This window comes from Ascaphus truei, chromosome 1 (genome assembly GCF_040206685.1).
Source record: "Ascaphus truei isolate aAscTru1 chromosome 1, aAscTru1.hap1, whole genome shotgun sequence".
NCBI classification, from domain to species: domain Eukaryota; kingdom Metazoa; phylum Chordata; class Amphibia; order Anura; family Ascaphidae; genus Ascaphus; species Ascaphus truei.
The window spans coordinates 28,930,051-28,942,758 of NC_134483.1; the positions used below are offsets into that span (position 1 = coordinate 28,930,051).

General features: G+C 51.0%; 1 protein-coding gene across 3 annotated transcripts in view; it reads left to right on the plus strand.

Annotated features, from left to right (window-relative positions):
• SETBP1 (SET binding protein 1) overlaps positions 1–12,708 on the plus strand; it is a 232,179-nt gene that overhangs the window by 174,880 nt on the left and 44,591 nt on the right. The window lies entirely within an intron of this gene.

Here is a 12,708-nt window from a genome sequence, read left to right on the forward strand (position 1 = left end):
GCGCTCTCTTTTGCCCAGGCTCGCGCGCGCTCTCTCTCCTTTCCCCAGGCTTGCTCCCTCTCTCTCTCTCCCTCTCCCTTCCCCAGGCTACTCCCCTCTCTTCCTTCCCCAGGCTGCTCTCTCTCCCTTCCCCAGGCTGCTCTCTCTCCCTTCCCCAGGCTGCTCTCTCTCTCTCTTTTTTTCCCAAGCTCGCACGCTCTCTCTTTTCCCCAGGCTCACGATCTCTCTCTCTCTCTCTCCTTTCCCCAGGCTTGCTCCCTCTCTCTCTCCCTTCCCCAGGCTACTCCCCTCTCTCTCTCCCTTCCCCAGGCTGCTCTCTCTCTCCCTTCCCCAGGCTGCTCTCTCTCTCCCTTCCCCAGGCTGCGCTCTCTCTCTCCCTTCCCCAGGCTGCGCTCTCTCTCTCCCTTCCCCAGGCTGCTCTCTCTCTCTCCCTTCCCCAGGCTGCTCTCTCTCCCTTCCCCAGGCTGCTCTCTCTCTCTCTTTCCCCCCCCCCCAGGCTCGCACGCTCTCTCTCTCTCTTTTCCCCAGGCTCGTGATCTCTCTCTCTCTCTTTTTCCCAGACTCGCGCTCTCTCCCTCTCTCTCCCTTCCCCAGGCTGCTCTCTCTCTCTTTTGCCCAGGCTCGCGCGCCCTCTCTCTTTTTTTTTCCCAGGCTCGCGCACTCTCTCTCTTTTCACCAGGCTCGCGATCTCTCCCTCCCTCCCTCTCTCTCCCTTCCCCAGGCTGCTCCCTCTCTCTCTCCCTTCCCCAGGCTTCTCTCTCTCTCTCTGTCTCTCTCTGTCTCTCTCTCCCAGGCTGCTCTCTATCTCTGTCTGTCCTCCCAGGCTGCTCTCTCTCTCTGTCTCTCTCTCCCAGGCTGCTCTCACTCTCTCTGTCTCTCTGTCTCTGTATCTCTCCCAGGGTGCTCTCTCTCGCTCTGTGTCTCTCTCTCCCAGGCTGCTCTCTCTCTCTGTTTCTCTCTCCCAGGCTTCTCTCTGTCTCTCTCTCCCAGGCTGCTCTCTGTCTCTCTCTCCCTGGCTGCGCACTTTCCCTCTCTCTGTCTCTCTCTCCCAGGCTTCTCTCTCTCTCTCTCTCTCTCCTAGACTGCTCTCTCTCTCTCTCTGTCTCTATCTCCCAGGCTGCTCTGTCTCTATCTCCCAGGCTCTCTCTCTCTCTCTCTCTCTCTCTCTCTCTCTCTCTCTCTCCCTCTCTCCTTAGGCTTGCTCCCTTCCCCAGGCTTCTCTCTCTCTGTCTCTGTCTGTCTCTCCCAGGCTGCTCTGTCTCTGTCTCTCTCTCCCAGACTGCTCTCGATCTCTCTCTCTCCCAGGCGGCTCTCTCTCTCTCCCAGGCTGCTCTCTCTCTCCCAGGCTACTCTCTCTCTCTCGCTGCTCTCTCTCGCTGCTGTCTCTCTCTCGCTCGCTGCTCCCTCTCTCTCGCTCGCTGCTCTCTCTCTCTCGCTCGCTGCTCTCTCTCGCTCGCTGCTCTCTCTCTCTCGCTCGCTGCTCTCTCTCTCTCGCTGCTCTCTCTCGCTCGCTGCTCTCTCTCGCTCGCTGCTCTCTCTCGCTCGCTGCTCTCTCTCTCTCCCAGGCTGCTCTCTATCTCCCAGGTTGCTCTCTCTCTGTGTCTCTCTCCCAGGCTGTTCTCTCTCTCCCAGGTTGCTCTCTCTCTCTGTGTCTCTCTCCCAGGCTGCTCCCTCTCTCTGTGCCTCTCTCCCAGGCTGCTCTCTCTCTCTCGCTGCTCTCTCGCTGCTCTCTCTCTCGCTGCTGTCTCTCTCTCGCTCGCTGCTCTCTCTCTCTCTCGCTCGCTGCTCTCTCTCTCGCTCTCTCTCTCTGCCAGGCTGCTCTCTCTCTCTCCCAGGCTGCTCTCTCTCTCTCTGTGTCTCTCTCCCAGGCTGCTTTCTCTCTCTCTCTCTGTCTCTCTCCCAGGCTGCTCGCTCTCTCTCTCTCTGTCTCTCTCCCAGGCTGCCCTCTCTCTCTCTGTCTCCCTTCCCAGTGTGTTGGTGTGTGTCGGTGAGTCTACCACAAATACACACACTCTGACATACAGAGTGTCACAGCAGCTGTAGAATGCTCCATGTACCCATCACTTCATTTACATTTTTATTTCAAACACTCAGATAAACCTGATGGTGTAAAGAGGGTCAGCTTCCCTTCTAGAAGTGTACTTCCTGAAATCCTCTTATCACATTGTACATATTAACTTCTATAATACCACAGCCACTTATCCTGTCTCCGTGTGGCCTCTTGCATTCGTCAAAATCCAACACACTTTCCCTCATTTCTATCTATTTACATTCTCTGCTCCCTAATATTTATTGAAAAGAGAGCTGTAATATTTCCCCACTGGGCTGGTACACTATTGCAAACCGCTGTGTATCTAGCAAGAATATAATGGTACCCGGCTAAAAGGGAGCTGCGCTTTAACTCAGGAGCGGCCAACTCCAGTCCTCAAGGGCCACCAACAGTACAGGTATTGGGGATGTGGCTCCAGCAGGGGCTCAGTCATTCTGACTGACATACACCTGTGCTGAAGCAGGGATATCCTTCAAACCTGACTTTTTGGTGGTCCTTCAGAACTGGAGTTGGCCGCCCCTGATTTAACGCTTCTTTCACTCGGCATTTCATCTGTGTCCATTTCAAACATTTTCATGAGGTACTGTTCTCCGTTTCTTCTGAGCAAAAAGCCATGAGACGTATTGGTATCTAACACCAAGAGCGAGTTAGGTACTCCAGTTATACGAGCTTCCTGTTTTTCATATTAACAAGAACCTCAGAAACCACCATGTTCAAGTTCCCAAACCACAAGTGGCGCATCAGCTAGCAGATGCAATGATCTCCAGAAAGTACGCACGTGTTTTACATGACCTCACAATACTAGAAACACTTGTGTTATGCCTTTTTATTACTACTTTATTGGCAAATCTCTGAATCTGTTGAATAAAATGGGCTGATATACATTTCAATACAACGTTTAGATTGATCAATCCTGACGTGAGATGAGGAATGGCCTCGTAGTAAAGGCGGTGTAGGGCCTTGCGTAAACCGTAGCAAACAGAACCCATGTGCACTGCAGTCTGTAAAGTTACATTTTCCCTGATTGGGTTCAATTAGAATCTGTGGTTTCCAACCTTTTTTTTTTAAGTTAAGGAACCCTTAACCCTTGTGAAATTCCGAGGAACCTCAACCTCAGCGTGTCTGAGGTCAGATACATAGTTAGGAACCCCAACCCTCTCTAATAGTGTGTCTGAGGTCAGATACATAGTTAGGAACCCCAACCCTCTCTAATAGCACGTCTGAAGTCAGATACATTGTAAGGAACCCCAAACCTCTCTAATAGCGCGTCTGAGATCAGATACATTGTTAGGAACCCCAACCCTCTCTTTTTGGTATCACCTCTCTAATAGTGCATCTGGGATTAGATGCATTGTAAATTCTTTGTACAATTTTAAAATGACCTGAAATTAAAGGGAACTCTTAAGGGATGCCCGGGGAACCCAAGGGTTCCTAGGAACCATGGTTGAAAAACACTTAATTAGATTGTTGTAATGGTCTGTTGGACCAAACACATTTTCCTTGTTTAAAACACAAATCGGATAGTTCGTGTTTCCAATTGTTTCCTGAAATCCTTCGGTCAATTTGAACTCCTTTTTTTGGATGCACACTACAAATTCATTTTTACGTCAAATCAGCCTGCAAGGCATATAGCAAGGCCGTACTCCAGCTGTTTATCAGTGTTAATTATCTACTATATATTTCTGAGTTCACTGTATGTCTGCGTCCCTAGCGGCAATCTCATTGGTCCCTTGGCCTGCCCGCCCCCGCACCTCTCATTGGCCTGAGGCAGAGTGACGGGCCAAACAAAAAAATTAAAAAAAATTAAAAAAAAAACACACACACACACACACACACACACACCCCCCACCCCCTCCCCTCCCGGTGCCCCTCACTCTCTCCCCCCTCCCCACCTCACCCAAATCCCCACGCTCCGCAACATCCCCAGCCGCACCATCACCCTCACCGTGCGCCGCGGACAGCAGCAAACTCCAGCCTCCTCCTCCCTCGCGGCGCGGCCCGGGCCTCCTGCTCTCCCCCTCACGTGCGCCGCTACCGGAGAGGGGAAGCGCGGCCCGGGCCTCCCGCCTCAGATCCACGTGGGAGCGGCCGGACGAGTGAGTGAGCGGCCTTCACCTCCCCTCACCCCCCTTCAAACAACCCCCCTTCACCTCCCCTCACCCACCCCTCACCTCCACCCCCCCCCCCCTCCCGGCGCCGCTACAGTCAGCGGGGGAGCGAGCGCCCGGGACACAGCGGGGGAGCGGCCACAACAAGCTGCCTCCCGCCTCACATCCACGTGGGAGCTTCCGGACGGGTGAGTGAGCGGCCGGACGGGTGAGGGAGCTGCCGGACGGGTGAGTGAGCGGCCGGACGGGTGACTGAGCGGCCTTCACCTACCCTCACCCCCCTTCACCTCCCCTCACCCACCCCTCACCTCCCCTCACTCCACTTCCCCTCCCCTCACCCACCCCTCACCTCCCCTCACCCACCCCTCACCTCCCCTCACCCACCCCTCACCTCCCCTCACTCCACTTCCCCTCCACCTCCTTCCACCTCCCCTTCACCCCCCCTCCACCTCCCCTTCACCCCCCCTCCACCCCCCCTCCACCTCCCCTTCACCCCCCCTCACTCCACTTCCCCTCCCCTCCATCTCCTTCCACCTCCCCTTCACCCCCCTCCACCTCCCCTTCACCCCCCTCCACCTCCCCTTCACCCCCCCTCCACCTCCCCTTCACCCCCCCCTCCACCTCCCCTTCACCCCCCCTCCACCTCCCCTTCACCCCCCCCCCCTTCACCCCCCCCTTCACCTCCCCCCCCCCCTTCACCTCCCCCCCCCTTCACCTCCCCTTCACCCCCCTCCATCCCCACCTTCACCCCCCTCCACCCCCACCTTCACCCCCCTCCACCCCCACCTTCACCCGCCCTTCACCTTCCCTTCACTCCCCCTTACAACCTCCCACCACCTCCCCCCTCCTCACCACCTCCCCCCTCCTCACCACCTCCCCCCTCCTCACCACCTCCCCCCACCTTCACACCACCTCCCCTCCCCCTTCCCCTCTTCCCACCACCTCCCCCCCCTTCCCACCACCTCCCCTCCCTTCCCACCACCTCCCCCCCTTCCCACCACCTCCCCTCCCTTCCCACCACCTCCCCTCCCTTCCCACCACCTCCCCTCCCTTCCCACCACCTCCCCTCCCTTCCCACCCCCTCCCTTCCCACCACCCCCCCCCCCCTTCCCACCACCTCCCCCCCCTTTCCCACCACCCCCATCCCTTCCCACTACCCCCCCCTTCCCCACCACCTCCCCCCCTTCCCCCCTCCTCCCCCCCTTACCCCCTCCTCCCCCTTCCCCACCACCTCCCCACCTCCTCCCCCCTTCCCACCACCTCCCCCCCCCTTCCCACCACCTCCCCCCCTTCCCCCCTCCTCCCCCCCTTCCCCCCTCCACCTCCCCCCTTCCCCCCACCTCCCCCCTTCCCCCCTCCACCTCCCCCCTTCCCCCCACCTCCCCCCCTTCCCCCCCTCCCACCACCTCCCCCCCTTCCCAAAACCTCCCCCCCCTCCCCCATTCCCCCCCCCCCCTCTTCCCCCCCCTTCACCCCCCCTCCCCCCCTTCCCCCCCCCCCTCTCCCCCTCCCCTCACCACCTCCCCCCCCTAACCACCTCCCCCCCTTCCCCCCTCCCCCCCCTTCCCACCTCCTCCCCCCCCTTCCCACCTCCTCCCCCCCTTCCCACCTCCTCCCCCCCTTCCCACCTCCCCCCCCCTTCCCACCTCCTCTCCCCCCCCTTCCCACCTCCTCTCCCCCCCCTTCCCACCTCCTCTCCCCCCCCCTTCCCACCTCCTCTCCCCCCCCTTCCCACCTCCTCTCCCCCCCCCCCCCTTTCCCACCTCCTCTCCCCCCCCCTTCCCACCTCCTCCCCCACCTCCTCCCCCCCCCCCTTCCCACCTCCTCCCCCCCTTCCCACCTCCTCCCCCCCCCCTTCCCACCTCCTCTCCCCCCACCTTCCCACCTCCTCTCCCCCCCCTTCCCACCTCCTCTCCCCCCCTTCCCACCTCCTCTCCCCCCCCCCTTCCCACCTCCTCCCCCCCCTTCCCACCTCCTCCCCCCCCTTCCCACCTCCTCCCCCCCCCTTCCCACCTCCTCCCCCCCCCTTCCCACCTCCTCCCCCCTCCCTTCCCACCTCCTCTCCCCCCCCTTCCCACCTCCTCTCCCCCCCCTTCCCACCTCCTCTCCCCCCCCTTCCCACCTCCTTCCCCCCCCCCTTCCCACCTCCTCCCCCCCCCCTTCCCACCTCCTCCTCCCCCCCTTCCCACCTCCTCCCCCCCCTTCCCACCTCCTCCCCCCCCTTCCCACCTCATTGGTCCCTTGGCCCGCCCACGCACACAGGGGCACAAACACACACACACAGGGACACACACACGTAGACACACACACACACACACACGTAGACACACACACACACACACACACACACACACGTAGACACACACACACACACACACACACACGTATACACAAACACAGACACACACACACGTACACACACACACACGTACACACGCACGTAGACACACACACGTACACGTAGACACACACACGTACACGTAGACACACACATGTACACGTAGACACACACATGTACACGTAGACACACACACACACACACATGGACACGTATACACACACACACACACATGTACACGTACACACACACACATGGAGACATACACACACACATATGGAGACATACACACACACGTATACACTCACACACGTATACACTCACACGTATACACACACAGGTATACACACACATAATGTATACACACATGTATACACACACACATGTATACACACACACATGTACACGTACACACACACACACACACACACACACACATGTATACACACACACACTTATACACACACACATACAATGTATACACACAAACATGTATACACACACAAACATGTATACACGTGTATACACACATGTGTATACACACACACAATGTATACACACACAATGTATACACACACGTGTATACACACACACGTGTATACACACACACGTGTATACACACACACACATGTATACACACACACACATACAATGTATACACACAAACATGTATACACACACTATCCCCAGCACCACCACATCAGCACACCGGTATCCCATGCCCCCCCAGCACACTGGCATTCTCGGCTCCCCGCCATTCCCAGCCCCCATCAACACCATCAGCACTCACACATCGGCACCTTTGCACCTCCCCCATTGGCACACCCACATCCGCACCCCCACATCAGCACCAAACCCTCCCAAATCAGCACACCGATACAATCACCATAAGTACAGCCACAGCAGCACTACCACCGCACATGGGCCGCGTGGACCACTCCCCACCCAAATGCCACACCCACACCACAAACATCCCGGGCAACGCCGGGGCTCTCAGCTAGTATTCAATATAATGTTATTACTTCGTTTATTGATGCTCTCCAAGACATGCAGCAAAGACTGACACATGGTTGGATGCAATATGCATGACTAGTTCTAGTTCTATTTGCAAGGACATTTCTATACAGTATGAATGTGCTTGGACCAAGATATTCTACTTTTAGCATTTTTAATGGGACTCTTCAGCCTAATGTAGTAAATGTATTTAGTACTATATTTTGTGAGTTACATTTAGATGACAAATGCATTTTTAAGAAAATGCAGACATGTGTTTTTCGAATCCTTGTTAAACCGTTTCTTAAGGTTTGGTTTTATTGAATACATACTAAACTAATGTAGGACATCATATATCTAAACGTATACATTTGAACACATGTAAATTTTATAAATTTGTTGGCCTGTCACAAATTAATTTATGCTGTGGAAGTATTTTTGAAAAAGGCAGCTTAACTTTTTATTTAAGCCACATTTGTTCGCTAATGCAGCTTTTAGGGCTTATTCAATAAACTCAGCAAACTTCCATTGGCTTCAACGTCAGTCTCTTCTTATTGAAAAAGCCCCTTAGAAAATAACTGCAGTTATATTAATACATTCTTAAAATGGTTATAATAATAATATAATATGGCAGCTTGTTGTGGTATGTGAAGGGCTTAGGACAATCTTTTGAAATACTTTTAAAAATCATTTGTTACCATACATTCATTGTTTAAATAAGTTGGTAACAATTAGGATGCATTTTAAAGCAATGATACAAACAAATATGAAATACCCCGCTCTGCTTGGGTTAGTAATGGAGAGGGTGCTATCTCTAGCTTGGGCTTCCTAGGAAGCTTGTAAACATAGAGAGAACAGTAAATAAGAATATCACTTGTGGCCACATTCATATGTCTCAGACAGGTCTGCAACTCTGCCTGTCCCCATTATCGCTTAGCATACAGTGCTTCCATTGCAGCTAGGGATTCTGGGTAATCACATGCAAATGAGTACACAGTGTCACTCTTTACTTGTTATCCATCTTAACATGGACCCCCTATAAGCTTATGTCTACCGTATTACAGGCATACCCCGCATTAACGTACGCAATGGGACCGGAGCATGTATGTAAAGCGAAAATGTACTTAAAGTGAAGCACTACCTTTTCCCACTTATTGATGCATGTACTGTAATCGTCATATACGTGCAGAACTGATGTAAATAACGCATGTGTAACAGGCTCTATAGTCTCCCCGCTTGCGCACAGCTTTGGTACAGGTAGGGAGCCGGTATTGCTGTTCAGGACGTGATGACAGGCGCATGCGTGAGCTGCCGTTTGCCTATTGGGCGATATGTACTTACTCGCGAGTGTACTTAAAGTGAGTGTCCTTAAAGCGGGGTATGCCTGTACACAGCTCTTCATGACAGCCTGGGTTAAAGAAGTGCAGAGAACAGACAATCCTTTGGGTGTGATGCACACCTCTAAATCATTGTTAATTTATTCCATTAGTGGGTTAATGATTTGCTGTGTACAGTATATACAACTTAACGTGTAATAATAAATGTCTTCAAATGAAAATGAGCAGAACTTCCTGGTGATGACCAAAAAAATGATGCAAGTAAATGGTATCAGTGAAAACTAATAACGGGCAAAGGGAGTTAAAAGTTATAAATATAATCACGATAAACAAAATGAGTGATAGAATACAGGGTTTAGATTTGAAAGCAGATAAATAATTGGATTACAGGGATAGTGTGCGAGCGATCCCCATATCTGCGTAGTACAGAGATGTATGAAGGGTTTACAATTGTTAATTGTTAAGCTTGATATTGGCTTAGAACACGATGCTGTTGGTATCTGGGACTCCTTCATTAATAGGTTTACAGCTACCAAGAGGTATCACACAAACTAAAGTAAGAGCCGCAAACATATATAACATTGCTATATAAAAGCAAAGGGTGTATTACCGCTGCAATGATTTGTATTTTTAGAGAAGTTTAGAAACGTCAGCCCTTGTACAACAAGGGGTGTGAATAACAGACAATCACATGTAGAGTTAAAAGACCGCCAAACCATTCTCTGCGGCCCGTTCTCTCCAAACCTCTCTTGACTGACACGGCGGGAGCTGCAAGACTGGCGGCGGAAATGTTCAACCCCACCGGATGTTTGGAACTTCCGTGATGGTGGGCACCCTCCCTTGGCAGCCGTGCACTATAACCTGCACCAGAGATAGGACACTGGGGGCAGAGGGAGGCCGGGGGTGGGGGCAGGGGAGGAGAGAGAAGGGAGGAGAGAGAGAAAAGAGAAGGAAAGGGGAGTTGGAAGAGGGGGAGAGAAAGGGGGGGAAGGGAGAGAAAGGGGGGGAGAAGAGAGAAGGGGGGAAGAAAGACGTGACAGAAGTGAGCGAGAAGTGGGGTGGGGAGAAGAGCGAGACAGAAAGGCAGTGGAGAAGAGAGAGCGAGAAGGGAGAAGGGGGGTAGAGAGATGAGGGGGAGAAGTACCTGAAATGGGGAGTGAGAAAGGAGTGGGGAGGGAAAGGGGAATGTAGGTGAGAAGAAGAGTATGTACATTAAGTCCATGAAGTGGCCCACGACCAAAATATTTGCCCACCCCCACGTTACACTGTGCTAACTACTTGTCTTCTCTCTCAATTAGTGTTAATCTGCAATTGGAATTTAGATTCTAAGTATGAAACACACAGCTTGTAGACCATTTATATCTACCAAATGGCTCTGAACTACTCCTATGCTCCAGTATAAAAGTAACTTCACACTGGATGCCTTAATATACACACTACTCTGAAATGCCAGGTAATTATGTATTTGTCAAAAAAATTACATTCTAAAACATGATCACTAAAATGAAAACATTTTCAATAGCAGACATCATTTTTACTTACAAGCAAAACAATCATAGAGTTCTAAAACATTGGTTCTTTCCATTGATCAAATTTAGACATGTGTAGACTACATGTTCAGATGCAGCACAATATCTTCTCCCAGGTAATGCAACATTTACTTTTATAGATCTAAGCAGTCAAATGACAACACCCCACACCCCCCCCAAAAAAATCTGCCTGTTACAAGTTGGACAATTAGCAGCACACAGTTTAAAAAAAATGGACTGACATGGACTGTAGACCGTTTGTTATCCTATTGGATGTCAGTGGCTTTGAATTTATTTGCGGGTTGTTTTGTTACACATCCCTTTATCTTTCTCAGACAAAGTAGTCTTGTAAATGAAAGATATCTTTAAAGCTGTAGTTAAATCAATATTCTACATTTTTTTTGTTTGTTTTAATAAATCAGTTCTGTACTATGAGAAAATACTCGCAGCATTTTTTTTAAAACTATTTTTAATGTACAGTAGTCTAAGGCCTCGATTATACCAAGTGCTGCATAGCGGCAGCGCCATACGGTGGCGTCACCCTGCGCTGCTGCCGAGCGGTATCTTGATTATACCAGGGAGACAGGGAAGCGTAGCAGAGGAGGCTTGAAGGCGTGGCCGTGAGTGGTTCGCCCTTATTGGCTGAAACGCTCACGTGACGGTACCGTCGCCTGCCCAAAACAAAATCCTCTGTCTCCCCTCCAGTCGTTCGCCCTGCAGCTCCAGACGGCGTGCATGCCGCTACTGGTATGTTAACTTTAATTGGATTAATGTCTTTTGTTTTTGAGCTGCACTGCGTCGTGCCATGCGCCGCCGGTGGCGTTTTCCGGTATAATCACGGCCTAATGTAACAGGCATTTTTGTTTCTATAGCAATCATTTACAAAGTCACATCCCCTTCCTCTTCTGAAACAGGCTCTGGCTCTTGAACCCTGCCCTCTCTCTAGCAGTGCACCAGTTGAATTTAGTGCCTGCTTGGTAACATGATCTTCCTCACAGAACTTTGCAACTTGGGTCCTCTTCTGCAGCACTAACAGGGATTTAATGAACCCCTGAGCCGAATCTTCAGCGAGAACGGATCGATCGGCAATTTAGCTAATCCATTGTCCGTGTGCAGATTGTATTGATCTTGTATTGATTTTTAACAAACGCTTGAACTGCAGCTTTAAGAGGTACAGATGTAGTTTGCATCCACCGGTGCTCTGAAATGGGACGTACACATCGCAGCAGCAGCAGGAGACGCGTGAGAAGGGGTTGGGGCTACCACATTCTTTCACCCGCGGGAGTACACCAGTGGGTGCAATAACATTGGCTACAACTGTACCCTATTAAAAATATATTCTCTCACAAGCAGTATATATTTGCACACACTACTTCAATTATGCACAATAATAACACTTTAATTATGGAGTAGCTGAGCAGTCTGCAGAACTTTTGAACTTTCTAGGTCAGAGCTGTCCAGCTCCGGTCCTCAATGACCACTACTAACAGGGCAGATTTTGGCTGAAGCACCTGTGCTCAAGCAGGTGTTACCCATACCACCTCACCTGTTAGTGGTCTTTGAGAACTGGATTTGGGATCCTCTGTTCTAGGTGAAGCACATTCCTTTTGTAGATGCCAACATTAAACATTTGTATGCAACATTGCAACTTATGTCTACATTTAATGGTCCAGTGGAAACTGAAAAGTCAATCACATAAATATAGAATGTTCATCAAATAAACATCTTGTTCTCTTGGCGCTGGCCTTTGATGTGTCTCCATGTGGAATACTTGCATGCACTGGCTGAACATATTTCAGCTGCTATGCAGTGCGCCCTCTTTTTAAATTAGTGAAAAGTAGTGACTTTTGCTGTCTTACTGTTAGTGTGATTTACAAAGTTTTCTCTGCAGAAGTAACTGAGAATAAGTAAAATTGTAAAACAAAAACATTATTGGTTTAATAGACGCCACGCTAATATAACATCTTTATGTTCGCTTTATATAGAATCCCAGACCTGTATTGTTTTTATTAGAAGTTGTCATTGAGGTTTCCCTCGCCTGAATAGGAAATTCCATTAGCATGTGTCTTATTGTGAAGTAAACGGAGGGAGAAGAAGAACTAATCATTATTAATAAAATCATTCAAGTTGACTATATTTTTGGTTACAATTTTAACTTTCAGTAAAGGAAAAATAGAACGGTGTCCATTTTAGATTACAGTTACATTCAAAAGCTAAACAGCCTTTGGCTTGATACCCAGCCCTATGTTTTATATTTTGAGTTCAGATTTATGTCCACTTTGACACCAGGAAGATATCACTGTGTCCTAGACCTCCTAGAAGTTCCTTGTAATGCATGTTAGTGCAGGGGTGC